Genomic DNA, 21,327 nt, shown 5'->3' on the forward strand with positions numbered 1-21,327 from the left:
TTATCTAGAAGGAAGCTTCCTTCCAGTCCTAACACATTCACAGCACCAATATCATCTAATTTAGCTTTTTCCATGGTTTGTTTAGTAACTAAACTGCTGACAAAGGAGATTGTTGCACCACTTTAACGTTGCCACTGCTACACAACTAATGCAGTTCCTCATTGTATATTCAACCTTATCTTCTATACTTGGCCACTAGTAGAGTAATCTGACCCTACACTTGATTAGGCTTCTTCCCAAGTTGAATTTCGGTGAAATTCACACTTTTCTCTTAGAGCACAAGCGTTTGCCCTCTGAATAACATCCATTGAATCAGGTGTAACCATTTGCATCAATTTTTACCAATTGTTATGCTTTGAAATTTTCAGTTTCTTCTTTCTTCCCTGGACTGCCATTCAGTACCATTTCTTTGGATGATCCTCCAAATAAAACTTCAGTATCTTCATCTGAAGACATGCAAGAAACACAATGTGCCAAAATGTATCTTAGGCTCAAATAGCCACTTTCCATGTGTGGCTGCATTTAACTCTGGGCGTTTACATATGAAGGCATTAGCCGTTGGATGTGGTCCCTTCATTTCACAAATGATAACCCAAGAATTATGGCCCAGTAGCAGACGAGGACCACTTGATCAGCACCAGTAGATATTTGGGGGCCGGTCATGGCTATGCAGGTGAAAGGTATAATTTTCTCTTTTCCACCCATTGCCTATCCTGTGTTAGGTTGTCACTGAGTCCTTTCATATCCCAGTCATCAGAATAGTGTATCTAGCCACATCAAACATAATGCCTTATAAATTTCATAATTTACTTTATTCAATATCAATGGACACCTGTTTATTTAATTTTAATGAACTCCTTTTCCATGCTATATATGAGACAATCAGTAACAGTAGCAAAGTTCTTGGCATACTTTGAAAAAATATTTGTATAAATGCAAAAATTATTTGACTTCATCTTAGTTTGTGAGGGAAAACATCTCAACAGCTTGTACTAAATCTCAGTTGGGTTTCACACCACCTTTGCGCTGTGTACCCCAAATACCAAAAACATCCACCCCAATCAACACTTTCTACTTTTTACCATAGACCCATACTCTTTCAACCTCCCTTAAAAGGCCATTAAAATATTATGTCTTAGAATGCTATCACATTCCTGAGGCTCACCGCAGTCTAGTACATGAAGCTATGGAAGACAGTGTCAAAGGAGGGCAACCCAAAAGGCATCCTACAGAAAATACATGCATCTAGAGGTGTCCCCAAGGAAGTAAGGAGGTTGAACTATAGATGAAGCCCAACCTGATTATGCGGAAAAAGGAAATCTATGATCAGCAGCTAGTATGGTCCACCAGCCTCTGCATCCTAATAATATTGGGGAATCAAAAGCAACTCACCTAAATGCTGGAGAGGAGATCTCCCAAATAGTGCACATGCAGAGAATCCCTACTTGAGGTTTAGTGACCAAAACATGGGGGGTGAAAGCACCATGATAGCAGCAGCCATGACAGAAAATGTTGAAATATATACAATCAGTGGGTAAAATAATAACCTAAAGTAATGAAGAAAACATGCTGTGCTTCTATGCTATGGAATGGCCTACATTCTCTCAGTTTTTCAGAAACAAGAATGCAGTTCTTTGGTTATTTTTAAAAAAGGACATTCAGATGGTGGAGCAGTAGTAAGATCTTGATGACAGCTGAAAGTAGAGATCCATAACGACATTGGAAACCTTAACCTTACAGCCCGCTGCTGAGGGCCGCACTGGTTGCTAAAGTCACAGAACCCGATTCATAGGCCTGAGCTGTAAGTAAGGTCTATAATGAGGTAGAGAGCCTTTAATAACTGCAATAGCCTGAGGCAGAAGGACTACAAGGATATTAGAACATTCTACCCACTGAGGGTAGAATGTTCTAAACTAAAGGGGGGAGAACTGAAGACAGACTTTGGGATGTTGCAGTAGCAAGCGTCCAGCAGCTATAATTAGACCTTCAGTGGAGCTCCCAATATCCCAGCGTTCTAATTTACCTTATAGAGACATAAGAAGCAAGGCAATGTTTTATATCCTCACTGTTTTATTTCATGCTACCCAGCCTAGCTGTCTCCTAGCTGCTTAGCCAGAGTGAGAAATGGTAATGGAATGTTGGTGTGACTGTGATGAATGAAATGCCTGGGTGCCTGTGTGGATGAGTGGTGACGGTTGGAGATGGGCTGAACAGCTGCTCCTGGTGGGGCTGGTGTAAGAGCTGGAGTAGGAGCTGGAGAGAAGGCTGGCAACTTGAATATGAACAGATGTGCATATTTGTATGGAACCAATAAAGACGTCTACTTAACTCTACCTGGCTACCTGTGTCTACCTGTGTAAGGGCACAACATTATTTTGGTGACAATTGGACCTGGACTCAAGCGTCTTTAAGGATGGTACAGAAACCAATAGAAACTAAAAGAGATTACAGAAATCAAGAGACTACAAGAAACTTGAGAACCAAAACTGAAGAAATCAAGTGTAACAAAGTTAAGAGTGTCTTGTTTGGAGAAACAGGCAAGCCAGCCCCACAAGTGTCCTTGTCAACTGACATTTCCAACCACAATTGCCCAGCCTGGACATGCTCCATAGACATTAAAACATTTTATGAACTTAAAAGAAAGTGGATGTCTGGACTAAGACTCACCAGTTCCTCATCCTATCTGTTTTAGAGAAAGGTCTTCTCTAGCGCCACAAAGGAGCCGTGTGGTTTTGTCACGATTAGTGCATTGGTGTCTCATTGAAAGCACAGTTAAGGACAGAGCATTCTTCGTGGAACTTTGCTTTGGATGTAGTTTTATGGGATCTCAATATTTTATTGGCATGTTTCTGTGTGCTCGCCGCTTAACTGACGTGTCAGTATCTGCAAGAAATGCTGTTTTTGGTTGCCACAATTATCGAGAGAGGCAATTTTCTGAAGTTTGTCTTGGATGCGTCCCAAAATTTGGTGAAGCATCACTGTCGGTTTAAACGCTTTGGAGTTTATGCAGTCTGCGGCATTTAAAAAAATACTGTCAATCATGACGGTCTATGTCTTGACTTTTTTTTACTGAAAACCAAGGAGATTGGCTATGTAGGGCCATGGTGAGACATATTTGGGCAGTTGTTTCATTTTAAATTTGAAGCTGATTTTGTGTTTGGCCATTTGGCGTGCGCAATCTTACCTGTAAGAAGCACTCCTCATCTCGAGGGATCTTCTGTGGTGTCCAGGTCACAAGCTGCTGGAAGATGCCTCTCAGTTTGGATGGACCGTGAGCCATACAGTGCCACGTAGACGACGTGCCACCATGTTTTGTTTGGCTGCCTCTGTTTTTTTCTTCAATATGCCAACCATGTTTGCATCATGAGTGCTGCGTTTGTTTCCACGTGAAAGGTACTACTCTACTTTTGTTCCACATGTGAAGTGTTTCATTCTCAGCTGGTTTTGGTTATATCTGTTTTCCTGCTGCCCTAGAGGGTCATACTATGATCTCTGAAGAATGGTGGTTCAAAGCATGGAGGTCAGAGAACACTGCCTTGAGTTTCTGTGGTAAGTGGCAGTTTTCTTTCCCCTTCCCTTCGGCTGCCATCTGGTGCTTGAGTCGAAATTGACTAGTTGCCGCTTTCCAAAGAGTCCTCCTCACACTTGTCTTCAGTGTGAAGTTTGTCTACATGATCACGGTGACAGGCACACCATGGACTATGACTGCCTGTGTGCATATTGGTATTCAAAGTATACACGTTATGAAATTCATTTATACTGTTTTACCAAGAATGGGTTTTTTGGGGGTCAACATGTTTAATATGAGGCAGGTTACATTTTTTGCTCTACTGTGATTGTATGAGGAGTTGTCCATGGCCAGAGTTTTCACTTTTGCACAAATGTGTCATGCTTACTTTTTACATGAAAATGTTTTTATTATCAGTCTTAATTAAGAATATGTACATTTTGTAACAGTGTGTTTCAGCATATCTTTGAGGCATTGTTCACAAGCGATTTTTCTGTGTCAAATTGTAGTTACAGTATTAACATAGGTCAGTGAAAACGTGCAGCTAGTCATCTTTTATGCAACATGGATTTTTACAGTTGCTTCAAAGGCTCCCTTACGCAAGTGTGTTTATTGCCTTGTGGTTCTCTGGTGAGAAGTAACTCACCGGCCAGAGTTTCAAGTTAAAAATATTACCAGATATATTCTTGTACTCTTTGCATGATTTATAGTTTTAAGTTTCGTGATGCCACAGTTTACGTTTCCCTACAGATGGGTGTTCTATTTATCTTAGTGGGTGGTGGTCACAGTTTTATCCCTTACATGAGGGATGGGTTTGGGTAATAGTCCCATCACAGTTTTATTCCTTGCATGAGGGATGGGTTTGGGTTATAGTCCCATTTCTACATTTTACAGTCAATGACCTCTACATGGGGATAGGTTTATGGGTGAGTTCCCATTTACACAGTTTTGACTCACAGGGTTGGTTTATTGGTTCAGGCCCTATTTATATGCTGTGCGGTACTAAGATACTTCCCCGTTGTGTGTTTATGAGTGCTAGCCCCATTTTCACTTTGTGCGTATGTCACATTACGCTGCACGTCTTGTCATCTCGTGTGCAAGTCGCCCTGTGCCTCATGTTTTGTGTTTAAGTAGCCCTGAGTCTCATGTGTGGTTCTGTGTAATTAGCCCTGCACTTCAGATGTTGTGGTGTGTAAGTCGCCCTGCGCCTCACTGTGTGTACCCTCTGTGTTGTTCACTTTGTGGTCCACGTGTATGTTTGGTGTTGTTTTCTCCCTTGTTGCCTCATGTTGGCCTTGGGTGTTTGTCTAGGGGTGTGGTCCACCCCTCTCATCATTCTGAATTTGTTTATGGGAAAGGATGGGGGTATTGCTTGTTTTTGAGTTTAGCTTACTTGTCAATATTTTTCCTTCCTTCAGTTTACGCTGTGTTTCAACTCTTGTGTAGTGGCATTTAGTTTTGCTTCCCAAAGTTTGATGTTTTCTCCTTTTGTATATTTTCATGTTTATAGTTATTTCTATGTTTTCTCTCACTTTCATTTTTCGTTTAAAAGGAAGGGGATAATGTTATATCCTCTCTGTGTTATTTAATGTTACCTAGACTAGCTGTCTCCTAGCTGCTCAGCCAGAGTGAGAGATGGTAACGGAATGTTGGTGTGACTGTGATGACACATGTTGGTGTGACTGTGTGGATGAGTGGTGACAGTTGGAGATGGGCTGAGCAGCAGGGAGGCTGCTCCTGGTGGTGCTGGTGTAAGAGCTGGTGTTTGAGCTGGAGTAAGAGCTGGAGTGAAGGCTGGCAAATGGAATATGGACAGATGTACATATTTGTTTGGAACCAATAAAGAAGTCTACTAAACTCTACCTGGCTACTTGTGTCTACCTGTGTAAGGGCACAACACAAAGGCTCTTGGTGCAAATACATTGGGCTGTGGTTCTACCTAACGGCAAGTATTTCAGATTCAGACCAGTCTGAGGGAAATGTTGACACACTGCGAAGGTGTATGGGAGAAAAACACTACTATTCCCACTTCCCTAGATGAAATGCTGCATACAGATGAAAACTGTTTCTGCTTGGCTTAGTTCATTATGGTTAGAATAGATGATGTGAGCTTAATACACACGCAAGAACACAGCAGCACCAAATCAAGGATCTTTAGCTGAAAGTTTCACCCGCAGGAATGCAGGTTTACTATGACTCAAACATGGCCTTGTGCTGAGTCAGGTGCCTGCTGCTGGTAAAGGACCCTGCTGTCCCAAGGGATTCCAAAACACAGACTCAAAAGTACCTGAAGTTGAAAGTTCCAGATGGTGGCTACCCTGAAGTGAAGTTTGCACAATTGTCACAAATGCAAGAAAGTTGCCAATGAAGCCATGCAAACTACAAACTTAGATGTTATTAAAACATTGATTACCTTGGTATAAATCAACCTGCCTAAGATATCCAAGGGGATTATTCTACAAGGGTATATGCAGGACAATGTATTGAATCAAGATGGTAGTGCTTTCACCTGCCCTCCTGATCCTACAGAGGTTTGGAGTCCCGATCACCAATGAATTAACTCTCCCCCAGGAAAAAAGGTAGTTGAGAGGAGTCTATTGTAAGTTTTGCATCAGCATGACCTAAAGGTCTTTTCTCCATTCTGTCACTATTCAAGTGTCACCAGTAGAAAGTTAATAGAGAAGGAAACCTCAGAATATTCTAATGGAGGAAATGACTGAAAATGTACAGCAGGTAAAGAGAGGTAACATGAAGGATGTAGAGCAAGGAAAGGGAACTACCAGGAGCAATAAAAAGTCAATGTGATCAAGTAAAAATTACTGCATATGCATTACATTAGAATAGCACTTTGATAAGTGTGCAGTCTTTGTATAACAAATATCCACGTGAATGTTCATGCTGAAAAACTATAAATGCACTGGTTGTGCAGCAGGCCACAACTGACAGTGATTATAGCTTGGGTGATTAACAAGCATTTAGAAAGCACTGCCATTGTATATTTAATTTAGAGTTCATGTGGCCTTATTAGGCACCGCAGTCTGATTTTAATTTATCTATTCATACATGAAGAGAATACACTCTGCCTTGGTTTTGATTTTTTTTCTAGTTTACACGTGGACAGAGCACACTGTTCCCAGCTTCAGATTTTCAGCTAACAGTTCATACATGGAAGAAGCACACTGTTCCTTGTATTCATTACATAATTCAAGAGCTCTTTGGATGACTAACAGCCATGTTTTCAAACACCAATGATCAAGCATGGAATTGTCTTCCTTATCGGAGGTGAAAATTAAACATGAATTTTAAATTAAATGCCGTATTTCAATGCACCATTTAAAAGTGTGACACAGGCAGCTAAACATTCCTTTGCAATTTTAGGTCTCGGGTTAGCTGTCTGTTGGAGACCTTTTGTTTCCAAACCATATTACATATTTAAAGTGGGCTTTTAGTCAGCCCTATGTTCATCATTGGGTGACTTTGTTGTCCATCTCCTGTGTCTGCTCTTAATCCAATGGCTTTCATTCCTGATCTTGTGTTTGCCCCACTGTTAGAAATGGGATTTCTGTTTGGCTCAGGCTTGCGCCTAAGCCAGGCAGAAACCACCACTCTAGTCAGGGCAAGGGAGTTACACGCTGAAGATAACCCCTGCTCACCCCCTTGGCAGCTTGGCAAGAGCAGTGAGGCTTATCCCAGAGGCAATGTAAAGCGTTTGGGCAACACACACACACAGCAGCAACACACTAGGCACACTACAAAAGAAACTCCACACAAGGTTATATCAAAAATAGCTTTTGTATTCTCATAAACACATTAGAATCATAATCACACATATACATTGTGCCAACTAGCACTAGGTAATTTTCACAAGGGATTATATACAGGACCAGGACAATCAGGCCATGGTCAGAACCATCAGATCAGGTAAGTAAACCTAAGACACAACCAGTAACTGCTGGTTCCATAATGACCTAAGCATTATCACATCAGCATTAGACACCATCCTAAAATATCATAGCATGACATTAGGCACAATATTAAGCATAAATCACATTACGGATAAATAACATTAGGCATAAAACATATTAGGCCCAAACCTCATCAGCATAAAACACATTACGAAATAATCATGGGGCATGAATCACAAGAGGCATCTCATTAGGCAGGACATATCTTGGGCATGAAAGCAGCAATGCACCATAGCAGCACTGGCAAGGGCCTTGCACCCTAACAACACCCTAAAATGACCCCAGGCCAACTGGCCTTCCTCTGGGCTCAAATGCCCTATGTCCTGTAAAGTCAGGGCTCTAAGAGGGACCATGCAAAGGGCCCCCTGGCTGCCTCTGCAGCAAACATATTGTGTGCAAGTGCACTGGGGCCTGGGGTGCACTCACCCCTCCTTTACAAAAAATCACTGGCCCCCTTGTTGCAGCTGCATGCAACTGCGATAAAGCTGTGTCCAGAAACAAAGCACTGGCACCAACCATGTGCCTATTAGAGCCCCACTCTGGAACTCTAAATTATAATTATCCTCCAATGTTGCAGCTGCCCGCTCTCAGATGGGTCAGCTGGGGAAATCAGCCCAGGTACTCACGGTGCCCTGAGAGTGACCGCAGGGGGAGTGGGCACCGACAATGTGCCTCGACTCACCACCCCAACCAAGCTCACAACAGAGATCCACTCACCAGGGCTCAGGGGAGGACTCTGCCTACAATACCCGGGCACCAACAATGTGCCGGACAGGTCCTGCTGCTGGGACCTTTCTTAAACTGCACCAAGGGAAACCCCCACTCACAAGGACTCGGCATGGAGCCTGCGAGGCTCCAGTCGAACTCCTTCTGGGCAGTTCTCCTTCAATGTGGCGGGGGTAGGCACCGACAATGTGCCTCGGGCCTGCTCTGCCACAATCAACACACTGCTGCTGTATCTGGGGCTCACCATCACTCATGGGTGCTCCGTTCGTTCACCGGCCGCAGCTTCTGCCCCAGAGGGCGCGAGGCCCCGCCCACCATCAGGCTCATCCTGCCTGATTTCCGGGTCGCCGCTGGCAATCGCGGTGGCCCAGTTCTCCAATTAACGTTACAGTGCAGGGTGGGCACCCGCTCCTATAGGCACCAATGTGGGGTGGGCACCCGCCTAAGCTGCAAAACTGTGAGGTGGGCTCCCACTCCCAAATCAGCAGGTTAGGGGGAACCTCATATGCTGGGATTCCCTTCAGCAGCACGCTGCAATGCACGCATGCTCCTCTTCTTCTTGTAATTAAAATCCAGCGCTCAGAATGTGCCATGGGCTCACAGTTCTTGGAAGTCCTGAAGGTTTAAGGGGGCAAAGCTGGGCCCAGGCAGGCCTGCACACAGGACCCTCCAGCAGGGAGGCAGTCCTTTGTGGTGGTTACTCCTGGGCCCCCAGCAGCAGCAAGGCCCCAACAAGTCCAGGAACAGTGCACCATTATGGAGTTACATCCCCTATATTTATATCAGACATTCCTTTGTCTGCCCTGGCACAGGGCTTGGGAGAACCAGCAAAAACTAGTCCAGGGGGGAATTAGAGGACTCAGTTTACCAGGCTCCTCTTTCCCTTTGTCAGATGGGGAGTCATCAGACACATAACAGGGGGCAGAGCCAGCATTGTACAGGGCAGGCACAATCCTATTCAGGGAGAGGGGATTACACCTCCCACCACTCCCAATGCAGTCCCATTCAGCCTAGTGCTGACTCACCCTACCCCTCCTGGAGCCACATACACCCCACCAGCCCCTGTCACTGAAAAGCCCGACATGCAATTCACATCAGACAGGCAGACACATAGCACACAGAAATGCCAACTTCTAAAAGTGGCATTTTTAAAATAGGCATAATAAATCTGCGAACACCATTGCGTAGCATTTATTATTACTATTTCAAACATACCAAACTTGACCACGCTGCTCCTCTCGTATCAGGAGTTACCACTGAAACACTTATCAGGGAATCTCCAATGCATCCCTATGGGAGGGCAACCCCATAGTAGAGAGAAACTAAAATAGCTGTTTGGCACTACCAGGACATGACTCGCACTTAAGGCACATGTCCTACCTTTTACCTACAATGCACCCTGCCCATAGGGCTAGCTAGGGCTTACCTTAGGGGTGACTGACATGCAGTAAAAGGGGGGTCACAGACAGGGCACACACTTTAGGTGCCACATCACAGCGGCAGTGACACGCGTGCACAGGCCCTGCAATGGCAGATGCCTGATATAGGTTTGAAACGCTACTTTGGTGGTTGGCGCAATCCCACCAGTAGAATTTAATTCACCAGCCCTGGGTATATGAGATACCACTTTACGACTGACAAATAAATTAAATAGGCCAAACAGGTGTAGACCACCCTTACCATATTTATTGAAGCGAGCACAGGCACTTTACACTGAACAGCAGTGCTAAAGTGCAGAGAGTCCTAAAACCACCAACACCATGTCAGAAAAAAGACTAGGAGAAAGGCAAATAGTTTAGGGATGACCCTGCAAACAGGGCCAAGTCCAACACCCACCGATGAGCATTTTGGTTTACCAGTGTTTTAACTGGATGAGTTGTATCCTTATATTGCTGGCTTGAGGGGACTCATTTTTTGTATGTATAAGCTTTGCGTGGCAGTGCATGTATATCCCTGATCTCTCCACGCTTCTTTTCTTTTTTTTACCATTGCCCAGTCCATCCATCCTACTGTTTTGTTTTCTTTCTTCTTTTAGTTTTAATGTATTTACCATTCTGACATGACCATCCCCAATTTTGAAATGGTAAATAAAATTAGGGCACAAACATGCATAATGAAACATTCATGCACATGCATCATAACATAGCGCATGCATCACAGTGCTTGCAGGCTGCAGCATCATGAGACATGCAGATTTATTAGAGGCTATCTTGGAATACCTTCTCATTAATAGAAAACATCTTTATGCACATATATGTGCATACAAATGACAAAAAGCTTTGGGAAAGTCTAAAGCTTGGTCTTTTAGTGACAAGACTTATTGGCTTTGCCAATGCTTGTTTTAAAATGGTGTTAAGAAAGAATAATACATTATATAAGGAAATCTCTCTGCTGGCTCTGCATTTTCTTACCCATTAATGAACGTGAGTAACTTAAGGCAGTTCTAAGAGTTGAATGATGTACAGGGGGCCACAGTACTTTGTAACTGAACATAAATAAGCAGCTTTTTTAACTTGCAGCTAGTTGCTCTTGTTTTCAATGACCCGGCCGGAATCCAGACATAAAGACAGGCACATCCAGATAACAAGAGTCAGCTGAAAAACATTCACTAATGCTTAATAATTCGCCTTTTGAGTCATGATGCAAAGAGTAGACATATATGTATTAGAGCAGCACCAGATGTTCATGGCAGGCATGATATACGGTGACATAGCACAAGTAAATATATATGGTGAATGTCCGTCCTTGTACTGTGTCTAATGAATGTGTAAATCATCCAGTTATACTCAACATAGCTTGGAGCCTTTAGCCATGGCCCATCTTTGGTGCAAGTCTATCCAGCAAAAACGTGAATGGGGAAGTGCATTTTTGTGCAACTCAAATACACCTAATTATGGCTGCGAGTCTTTGCTGCACATTTAGTGTGTGTTGAGACAGACAGTACTTTACTCATACTTTTCTTGCATAAGTTACAACCTTCATTTTCAGATGTTGTTTTCTAGAATACAAGGATGTACCTCCATATTATGATATGCCTATGAACCCCATTGTATGACTAATTACTGTTCTACAAGTGCAGGCTTAACCTCCTGTGTTACCATCGTGTGCCAAGGTGTTGCCACCAAATCACTGTCAACAAATGCCCTTTTTTTTATTTGATATGGCTAAGTACATGAACCGTATGCCCATATGTCACATTATATGCTCAAGTGCAGACAAACTAGGCCCAAAACGTCCATCATCTGCCTCAAAGCCATGATGTCCATCAAGACTGGCATAGACTGGGTAACCATATGCACATAAACCACTAATAAGGGAATGAGCACCCAATGGCTCCAATGCACCAGACTTCCCAATTTTCTAGTGTGGAGCTTCCAGTTAAAATGTTCCTGTATTTTAATCTAAGTTTAACACTTTCAAAGCAAGTACAACAAACCTTACAACAATTAATTTTAAAAGCAAATACCAGAACTTGAAACATGGTTCTCATAGTACCTCATTCGGCCACCAGAACTCTGTATCCAGCTACTGCTATCTTGTGTCCCTGAAGTGCCATCCATTGCCAAAGATTGTCCATAACATTTCCAAAAACAATCATGATATGCCCAAGACCTACTGTAACATGTCAAAAACACAATGCTCTCTACTTTGTCTAGGGACCTCTGATATAACTCCGACACAAAGCACATCTGGAAAAGCACACCCCCTGTGGAATCTAGAATCGTTCAGTGATGTTTTACTGTTTTATGTACACAGTAAGTTTCACTGATGTTACTTCAAGTGTCCTGAGTTTGTATTACCATGGCTGTTGATTGCTGTAAAGGATCTTGTTGTTCGGCTTACAGACATAGGCTTTGAAATTATAAGTGTGGGATGCTGCAGTAACCCCCAAAAAGCACAAATTAAGCACATTTCATTGTAATTATTAAGTGTGATCAAAACAAAGATTTTAACAAATCAAGACACTTTAAAATATAAATAGATACATATTTGTTGAAACCTGATTTTCACAAACATTATTGTTTGTACACTTTTTTTATCAGTAAAACTGAGGGCCAGACGTAGGAATCCAATTTGCAATCGCAAACGCTAAAATTCGCAGAATTTCAGTGTTTGCGATCGCAAATTATCAGTGTGCAATGTAGCACACAAAAACCCCCTTCCAAAATAAGGAATCTCAAAATGTGAGATTCCCTATTTTGCAATTGCATTTAAGGAATCGCAAATTGCGATTCCTTAAATGCAATGTAAGAAGCACAAAAGAAAAAAGTGCGATTTGGCCTTAAGTAATCGCAAATTACCACCAACTTCAAGTTGGTGGTAATTTGTGATTTCCTTTAAAAAAGCACTTTTTTGCTTTTTTAAAAGTGCCATGTGGCACACATTCATGCCCTTAGGGCATGTATGTGCGCTACATATGCACATTTTAGGGGTGCAACAGGGTGTCCATCTGGAACCCTTGCACCCTTAAAATGAGCACGCAATTCCCATTCATTCCAATTGGCCCCTTGGCCCATAGGAATGAATGGGAAGGTATTCCTTGATTGCGAATCGCAATTTGCAATTCGCAATTAAGGAATATTAAGGAATCGCTAAAAATATTGCGATTCCTACCTACATGCCATTTTGCGAGTCCTTAATAGCGATTCCCTAAAATTCGCTATTAAGGACTCGCAAAAGTGCTCTTACCTACATCTGGCCCTGAATCTATTAGCACATTTCGTTGATGTGAAATATACTGTCTGTAAATGCCAGTGTACAACCACACCATGCTTTAGTAGCATATTTGCTTGTCAGTGCTCCAAATGCACCACCTGCTATATACCACACCCTTAGCTCTCTCCTGCTGAAAGGGTGTGGCACACTTGTTATTTGTGCGATGCTTGGTTTTTCTCAGTCTCGATGACTTCAGTGATGTAACATTAATGGCAGCACCTCCACTCTGAAAATGTATCAAGCACCACTACTTACAAACACAATCATACATCACCAAATAGAAAGCACAAGCACAAAACTAATGAGGGTAAAACTGACCTCTTTGAACAAATATGAAAAATCAATGTTTGTTATTGTCATATTATTTCCCACGTATTGGTGCACTCTGAATCTACTGTCACGCTTAAAATTATTAATGAGGTCTATATCTTTTCAAAATGTACCTAGGTGGGAGCGTCAATTGAATTATTGTCTTCTAAGTGGAAAAAACTACTTAATGAAGTTTTAATGTTAAACCATGGGAGACTGGATTTAAACCCTTTAATATATACATATATTCTTGTGCAAAGGAAGTCACAGATGTGATCAATTTCATACTTCACATGACCACTGTAGGGGTATTTCAAGCAATTCTCTTAAGAAAACATATTATTTTCCTTAATGCAGATTCTTAGTTGTGACTAAATATTAAAGTTAGCTTCCTTTTGAAACAGGCCTGCCCTTTTGTGAAGTCAACATAGGTGAACGGTGTATTCACATAAGAAATTCAAACATACTTTTTTGTTTGATGTCTCCCGAATACAATCCCCGGCGCCACATGTCTTTCATTGCACAACATTGAAGGAACAGTAAACAGTTGAAGAGCATGTGTTTATCTTCTCATCCTGCCAAATAAAATATCAAGCAGGATGTGTTGTGTTCCTGTTCATTAGCAATGCCTGCAGTAATCTATATGTAGGTCAACCTTCAGTGGCATGGCCTACATGACAATGATGTGAAAGCTATAGCTCTATACCCCCCATCCTGCACACAGAGACTGATTTTACATTTGTTTCTATGGCTCACCAGTTATGCTGTGGTGTGGATGATGATTGATACATTCATAAAGAACCACCTTAAATTCTGAAGTGGTTTTGGTGCTTTTATTCCACCTTTTCTTATTCCATTAAAGTACCAACATGGCCGACAACTAATTCATGTCATAGAGAAAGATATTACACAATACAATTCAACACAGAAATAATAACGATATTTTGGAGATTTCACCAAAACATCAGAGGCAAACAAATGTTTACAAATAACACAATATAACAGAGGACAACAGACCAGTCCTTATTTGTAAGGCAGTGCTATTGATTATTGTTTTTCAAAAATGCGACATGCCATGTACAGCTAGACCACAAAATGATTACAGCAGGCTAAATGTCCTGTTTGTGTACAGTGTTATTCCATGAACTAGTAGTGGCTACTGCTAGCTGGGAGGACTTGATGCGTTTCAGAACCCTATGCAACTTCAGGGTTCTCCTCAGGACAGGGACGTGGTCAAACACTACAAAACGTAATAGGGAAATGTTTATGAGTTATAGGTCCCTGCGTTAAAGAAGTTGAACCTTTGTCTAGTAACCCAACAGATTCTTAGCAGTTAAAAAACGTTACCTTTGAGTAAACAACACAAAGGTAATGTGGAGAAAACAGAGCCTGCCACTTGCATGCATTAGACAAGATATAACAACTCGTGATCCTTGACCAAAAAATGATAAAAAAGATATTCCTTGGTGCTCATTACTTAAAAAATACAGATTAACTATGTACCTTGACCAGAGGATATCTTACATGGAACGCTAACTCGGAATATACAAACTATAAGTATCCACACATGATTCAATTGTGTGTTTACTTCTACTTTTAACACACTTGGAAACTTAGAGTTTCTTTGCTTCTTTCCCTTGGATGTTTTTTATGACATAAGCCTCTTTCCTCTATTTTTGTGACCATTTCCTGCAGTCACTCACTCTTCACATATTGTTTCCTATTGTATGATGATAAGCTGGCTACTGGAAAGAGTGACCCTTAATTCGAGCAAGCTAGAGACATGCCCCAAAAACATCTCTACGACTAGCCCTTGACATAATATAAGATTACATCGTCAACTTTGAACTTTTCTCCAGCAATAAACTATCTCAATGAACCATAACATGTGCCACACACGCATCGCAGCTCATCAAATGAATGAATAAGTAACACATAGTGTTGACTGTCAGGAGATTGACCCTCTCATTCTGCATGCCCCTGCTCATAAGGATTACATTAAATGCAAGCAATAAACATGGTGAAGACGTAGCCATGGTTTGTAGGCACTATGTGAGAGTGATTGTCAGTCCCATTTTCCATTCCATACCAAGAGTAACATTTTCCTGATGACAATGCAATGATCAAGGGCTTTTACTGCCACTACCACCCTGGACTTGCATTACATAAAGGGCACATTGCTCATTCTGCACTACCTGGGAGCACCAGCCACAGACCTGATCAGTGAACCTTATTACTTTGAATGTTCTGTTTCAAGTGAGGACACAAGCTCACATCTGCACTATGAACAGCAGATTAGTTTAAGGCAGACTGACTCTTTGAAGCTTTCAGTTGCCCATTGACCACAGGTGGAGAACCAGCCACAGTTTCAAAGGGGGTGCAGAAATCCCACTGCAGACAGGTGCTATAAGTGACTGCACTTGCCTGTAGGAGAATGTCTCAGTGTCCCTGAGACCCCATTACCCCCTCACAAGTGGTAGTATCTGACAACCTTGTTGCCTCTTTGCCTCTGCACCTGTGTTAATACAGCACTGGCACAAATATACAATATTCCCTCATTTGCATGTGGACATAACCATACATGATGAATGATGGATCACACCCTTGAGATTGCCCCGCCACACAGCCACACATTTAGCATTGGCCCAATAATTATTATTGAAGAAGCCACACAAGCTTCTGATGAACCTTCTATATTACCAAAGTGTTGCTGAGAAAAAGCAGACACAAATGCCTTTTCTGACCCCAGAGCAGTATGTGCAATACAGTCCCTGGTCTTTGCTCACCTTTTCGGTACTCAGCATAATAGTTGGTGTGTCTTATACATGCTATAAATCTCTGTACTGTATTGCTGGCCACCCTGGAGATTGAACATTGTAGCTCTGATTTAGAGTTTATTGGGCAGGTTACTCCATCACAAACATGACAGCTACCCAGTCGCCCTAATTACAGGTTCATTATATCCTAATGTTGTTGTAATAAGGCAGGCAGTATATCCATGACTTTTGTGATGGATTACCCATCTACCAAACTCTAATCCAGGCTAATGTCTTTATTCCAAAGAAAGGTTTGTCTCTATAGGTTTCTGCTGGCTGGCAGTTCAATATGCCACCTTTCCCATTCTAGATATAGATGCTAAGTACTTATAAAAAAAGCTTCACTAAACTACTGTTTGATTTCAGATGATATGCTGATCATTCCACTGATGATAACAGATTTACCTAGCTGAGTAGAGGAACGTGTGACATGACCTTCTACAACAGACTATCTCCTAGACACTATATTCAACCAAAACCATCCTATAGTCTTGTGTAAGCCTTTGAAGAGTGTCAATAAATGCAGGCAGCATTATATTTTGTTATTAGAGTGCACAGTTATATTTTTTTTATGTTTCCAGCAAGAGTGCATAAGTGGCTAAATATTCAGCAAACACTAGTCTTTGACTTACTGGCAACATTCCTTCAGGAAGTGCATTGGTCAGAGTACAAGCCAGAACATGCAGTGTCTGCATTTGCATAGAGTGAGTGTACAGTGTCTGTTGTTTCATCAGTGGTGTGTGAAAAGGGAGAATGACTGATAAAAGGGAGAATGACTGATGCTTGCCTTGTGATTTTAAAGACTGTATTTTCCATCCAGTAACATTGAGTCCATTCAGAAGTGAAATTAGACTGAACAGCTAATTTTTCAAGCTGGGGTGTGGGAATACCACTTCACGTAAAGTGGAGGTGATATCCCTACAGCCAGCATCAGAATACACACTGGAAAAGCCCTTAGGTCTGGTAATAATGCACTATGCATGCAAGGAACATTGATGCATACCTCTGCACAATCATGTAAGGTCTACTGGCTTTGACAATGTTTTTCCTTGAGCCACTGAGTACCACTGGAGCTTAGAGAGCATCCACTTGACCAATAAGCATAGCGTATTTGATGCCTGCAAGATGGTTGGGACCGTACGAGCCCCATGCCTGATGTGCTTGTTTGTCTCACAGAAAAAGATAGTCCTGTAGCTTTATTGAAAAGATGTCCTTTCATATTGGAAGCAAAACAAGCATATAAACTAATGCTTCTGAGGAAAAAGGTGTGTATGAGGGGATATACCAATGAAAGTGACCCTTTTTGACATGGTCACCCCCACTTTTTGCCCGGTATTTGATGCAACCTTGACAGAAGTGCTCTGTGTTCATGCTACACAGATCCCCAGTGCCGGATCGCTTTCCCTAAAACTGTACAATTGTTCCATCAATTGGCAATACCATTGGCATCCTCTGTAAGTCCCTAGTAAATTGTACCTAGGGCAGGGACGTTGGAGATGGTTTCTAAGGGCTGCAGCATGTATTGTGCCACCCTAAGAGACACCTCAGCACCAGCCACGGCCGCTGCAGGTAAGAGCAGTGGGGCGGTGGGGCCAGGTGAGGGAGGATTTTGAGAGATGAACACAAAGGAAAATTAAATAATTAATTAATTTCCCTTTGTGGTCATCTCTAAAAATCCCCCCTCACCTTGCCCCACCGCCCTACCTCTCTTACATGCAGCAGATGCGGCTGCGGCTGCTCAGCACACTCATGCAAACTGCCAATGCATGATGTGTGACATGGTGAAAAGATAAAAAGTGAAGACAAGCCAAGCTCCTGTGTGCCATGCCTGCAGACACTGTGTGTAATATAAGTGAGTCACCCTCATGCAAGCCTTTCACCCCTAAGGAAGGATGCATTATATTACATGTGAGCAGATATGCCGCTGTAATGTTCATGTTGATTTATGGGCTTTGCAAACACAAGGAAAATATGGATGGAGCGCTGAAACTTTTCAGACACTCATCCAAGTCACTGATCTGGGTTGCATCCATCATCGCTCGGTAGCTCACTTCACCACCCCAGTTCAGACCCTGCCATATGCAAATCAGTCTTGACCCTGTTCCTCATGGGAATAGTCCAGCCTGAACTGATGAACCAGGTCTTCCCTGGAGCAGAAACAAGCATCCTGGGACTGGTTTCAGGGCAAAATCCCACATAAGCCAGGCTAGCTTGAATCCAGTGGCAAAGTGAGCAAGGGACCCTGGGCTTACTATGCCAACTAAGGGTGATCAAAGTAAACACAAGGAGATGATGGACAGAGCACTGACACTTTTAAGACACTCACCAATCTGGGTTGGATCCATCATCGTTCTTTAGCTCAATTTGCCACCCCAATTCAGACCCAGCCATATGCAAATCAGTCTTGACCCTAGTCCAGTCCAAACTGCCAAGTCAGATCTTCCCTGGACTGAAAACAGGCATTCTAGGACCGATTTTGGGTTAATATCCCTCATCAGCCAGGCTAGCTTAAATCCGGTGGCAAAGTGAGCAAGGGACCCACGTCTGGGCATACCATTCAAACTTAGGGTGAACAAGTCTAACACAAGGAGATTATGGACGGAGTGATGAAACTTTTCAGACATTCACCCCCCGTCACAGATCTGGGTGAATCCATCATCATTTTTTACCTCACTTCCCCACCCCACTTCAGACTCAGCCATATGCAAATCATTCTTGACCCTGTTCCTCATGGGAACAGTCCAGCCCGAACTGCCAAGCCAGGACTTCCCAGGACTGAAAACATGCATGCTGTTTTTGAATGGATGGAGAGCAGCCAGCTCAAATGCAACATAGAGAAAACAGAGATGATCTATTTTGTGTCACATGAGTCCAACTGGTGGGAAGATGTTTGGCCCCCTGCATTGCCAGCTCCTCCGCCCCCCTCCCTAGTGATTAAAAACTTATGGGTGAAGCCAGATAATACCCTCTCTATGAGGGCTCAGATCACTGCAGTGGTAGGCCAAGGATTTGCGCTGCTCCAGACTATTAAGAAATGTCTCCCCCTCCAGCCTTTGGATATGGGAAGAGTAGTGATTAATTCCTTGATAACTTCGCATCTGGATGTCAATTCATTGTATTTAGGGGCTGAGGAAGCTCAGGTGAAGCCCCTGCAGGTGGTCCAAAATGCTGCAGCCAGGTTACTTTTTCATTTGCCTAGGCACTCTTTGATGGCTGCTGCACTCATGAGTCACCCTCATGCAAGCCTTTCACCCCTAAGGAAGGATGCATTTTATTACATGTGAGCAGATGTGCCGCTGTAATGTTCATGTTGATTTATGGGCTTTGCAAACACAAGGAAAATATGGCTGGAGCGCTGAAACTTTTCAGAAACTCACCCAAGTCACTGATCTGGGTTGCATCCATCATCGCTCGGTAGCTATATTCACCACCCCAGTTCAGACCCTGCCATATGCAAATCATTCTTGACCCTGTTCCTCATGGGAATAGTCCAGCCTGAACTGATGAACCAGGTCTTCCCTGGAGCAGAAACAAGCATCCTGGGACCGGTTTCAGGGCAAAATCCCACATAAGCCAGGCTACCTTGAATCCAGTGGCAACGTGAGCAAGGGACCCTGGGCTTACTATGCCAACTAAGGGTGATCAAAGCAAACACAAGGAGATGATGGACAGAGCACTGACACTTTTAAGACACTCACCAATCTGGGTTGGATCCATCATCGTTCTTTAGCTCAATTTGCCACCCCAATTCAGACCCAGCCATATGCAAATCAGTCTTGACCCTAGTCCAGTCCAAACTGCCAAGTCAGATCTTCCCTGGACTGAAAACAGGCATTCTAGGACCGATTTTGGGTTAATGTCCCTCATCAGCCAGGCTAGCTTAAATCCGGTGGCAAAGTGAGCAAGGGACCCACGTCTGGGCATACCATTCAAACTTAGGGTGAACAAGTCTAACACAAGGAGATTATGGACGGAGTGATGAAACTTTTCAGACATTCACCCCCCGTCACAGATCTGGGTGAATCCATCATCATTTTTTTTACCTCACTTCCCCACCCCACTTCAGACTCAGCCATATGCAAATCATTCTTGACCCTGTTCCTCATGGGAACAGTCCAGCCCGAACTGCCAAGCCAGGACTTCCCAGGACTGGAAACATGCATGTTGTCTTTGATTGGATGGAGAGCAGCCAGCTCAAACACAGAGAAAACAGAGATGATCTATTTTGTGTCACATGAGTCCAACTGGTGGGAAGATGTTTGGCGCCCTGCATTGCCAGCTCCTCCGCCCCCCTCCCTAGTGATTAAAAACTTATGGGTGAAGCTAGATAATACCCTCTCTATGAGGGCTCAGATCACTGCAGTGGTAGGCCAAGGATTTGCGCTGCTCCAGACTATTAAGAAATGTCTCCCCCTCCAGCCTTTGGATATGGGAAGAGTAGTGATTAATTCCTTGATAACTTCGCATCTGGATGTCAATTCATTGTATTTACGGGCTGCGGAAGCTCAGGTGAAACCCCTGCAGGTGGTCCAAAATGCTGCAGCCAGGTTACTTTTTCATCTGCCTAGGCACTCTTTGATGGCTGCTGCACTCAAGGCCCTGCTTTGGATGCCCATTAAGAAATGGATTGCGTTTAAAGCACAATCGTTATCACTAGGGCAGCATTTCATTCCAGCGTTGGTTATCTGATGGGGAAATTCACTCAGTATATTCCCTCCGTAGAGCTGCACTGCGCTCTGCTTCTGCTTCACTCTTGGTTATCCCACACTTTAAGCATGTCTGAAGGGGCGGCAAAGCCTTCTCTTTTCTGGCAGCTAAGCCTTGGAATAAGCTCCCCCAAGAACTGCGCTTTACTGTATCTGAGCTTATATTCTGGTGGACAGTAAACCTTCTACTGTGTGATTGTGTATCTGGGCTATGTCTGCTACTGCAGGGACATTACTTGGCATAGCTTCACACATTATAAGCGCTCATCCATTATTTCATTCATTCACTGGCTGGCTGGTCCTGACCAGCCTACCATCACAGATGAGCCTCTGAACCCCTAGAGGTTTCAGCCTGTGCTCTCTGAGGTCTGAAACAATACCTGCTCTGGGCGGAGGTGTTGTCACCTCCTCCAGAACAGGATGGCTAAGTAATTAGCATATTAGGGCAAGAGGCTTCAAAGGCCTCTGCCACCTTTGATATGTGACCCTGGCTTCCCCGGATAGGAAAAATGCCAACCTCCTGCCCTGGGCCAATTTGGCACCAGGACAGACAGGAACATTAGTGTGTCAGGAGCCAAGTT

The sequence above is a fragment of the Triturus cristatus genome, chromosome 8 (genome assembly GCF_964204655.1).
Source record: "Triturus cristatus chromosome 8, aTriCri1.1, whole genome shotgun sequence".
In the NCBI taxonomy this organism is placed as follows: Eukaryota; Metazoa; Chordata; class Amphibia; order Caudata; family Salamandridae; genus Triturus; species Triturus cristatus.